This window comes from Priapulus caudatus, unplaced genomic scaffold, assembly GCF_000485595.1.
Source record: "Priapulus caudatus unplaced genomic scaffold, Priapulus_caudatus-5.0.1 Scaffold438, whole genome shotgun sequence".
NCBI classification, from domain to species: domain Eukaryota; kingdom Metazoa; phylum Priapulida; class Priapulimorpha; order Priapulimorphida; family Priapulidae; genus Priapulus; species Priapulus caudatus.
The window spans coordinates 172325-174216 of NW_014577499.1; the positions used below are offsets into that span (position 1 = coordinate 172325).

Sequence of the window (1892 nt, forward strand, 5' to 3'; positions counted from 1 at the left end):
TTGGAGACCACCCTTTCGACTGGTTTAGAAGCAGACATAAATGACACAATGGCGTACTAAATGTTCTAATTGGCAGACTAATTCAACATAGTATCGATCAGCGAGTAAAAAGAATGGTTCTTTCAAACTAACACAAAACAAAATGCGAGTTATCACGGTAATAAAGATACAACAGTTGATTTATAAATACGGCATAAACGGAAATGACCCTTCTACCGGGTATTGCAATAACCCCCTAATTTGTGATCGTGGTTTACAAATTACTATAATAACAATTATCATATTATACTCCTTAGTTGACTATACCAATCACGTAATTAGTTTTAGAACACGAACACCAAACAGGTGTTATAAATTGAATTTTGCGATATAATATATTGATGTAATTATATGGTTCTAGCACTAACTAGGGATTGGGAAGTGTTAATTATTTAATGCCATAGAAGTGAAATATATTGTGGGTCATATAACTTTATTGCGTGGGCAGCGACAATAGACCTAAGAAATCGCAGCGAATTTGTCCATTTGTTCCCCTCCACACATTTTCTTTCTTACCGTTTGCCTCTATGTTCGCGCTCACGCTGTAGATGACTACAGATCCTATGTCGCCATCGTAAAATCTTTACAAACAATGGAACACCGACAACGAAACATTCAGACAGAATTAATATGCGTTCGTGTTCGTTTGCCCATATAGGCTGTATTGTATATATAATATAATTATACTAAGGCTGGCAGAAGTATATATAATTATTTTAAGAAGTATGTGTAATAAGATTTTGTTGGTTAATTAGATAGCAGTATAAAATGCTGCCATGCCAGCAGATGATTCGAAGCACTTCTTCCAATGTCAACAATAACTCGTCCCTGAAAAATGTACACGGACTATATGAGGCTGAATAATGTGAAGACTCACACAAATAGTCTCCACTGTAATATAATTGAATTTCATTATCCATAACATGAGCGACCATCCATATAAATGAATAGAATTGTACGTCTTGTACGAATGAAAAGCGACAATAAACAATAGAACATCCTCTGGTTAGCAGAACATGGCATCTTGAGTGGCTGATTTTACATGGTGTCAGAAGTAATCAAAAACCATCCGCTGGCAAAAACACGGAAAATATAGCTAGAAGGCAGGAAATGGGAGAGCAAGAATACATCTCTCCATCAGGAAGAGTATGTTGATAGAGCATACTGATTTAATCCGTATTCCTCATAATTCGTGTCGGATCGATCGTGTCAGATTGTCAACGCCAAGGAGCTATAATATACATAGTATATATGTATATACTATGAATATACATATATGTATATACATATATACTATGTATATGTATATACTATGTATATGTATATACTATGTATATATATATAACTCCTTGGTCAACGCTACAGCTAAAAAATACAATTCGAACAGCCGATGTTTAACTGGAGAGCCAACGACACCTACTGATGACAAACCTCGCGCAGGATGGCGAGGCAGGTTGATAGAACAGCAAGGTAGGGAAGTCTACAAAACGTTTATATGGGCCTCAGGGCCAAGAAGACGACGCCAAAGAAATTCTCAAGAAGCTTGAAGAATATGTTCGACCTAGGAAAAACAGGCTCAACAACGATCTCAGTCAGAAGGTGAGACGTTTGATAATTTGACAATTTGAGATCGACAAGCTACGCATATACAGTCGAGAGCGTACAATTTGTCATAAATACATTCGATTTACATTCCGTTTGTTTCGAAATATACGTTCGCCTATAGCCATAGATTCTCCCCTCTCTCTCTCTCCCTCTGCCCACCTCACACACACAAACACACACACATACACACACACACACACACACACACACACACACACACACACACTACACACGACACGACACGACAC

The 1892-nt window shown here is 37.4% G+C and overlaps 1 protein-coding gene across 1 annotated transcript in view; it reads left to right on the forward strand.

The window, feature by feature from the left end:
• The window catches only part of LOC106810399 (kazrin-like), a gene marked incomplete in the record, with an annotated part of 57966 nt that overhangs the window by 23319 nt on the left and 32755 nt on the right, over positions 1–1892 (forward strand).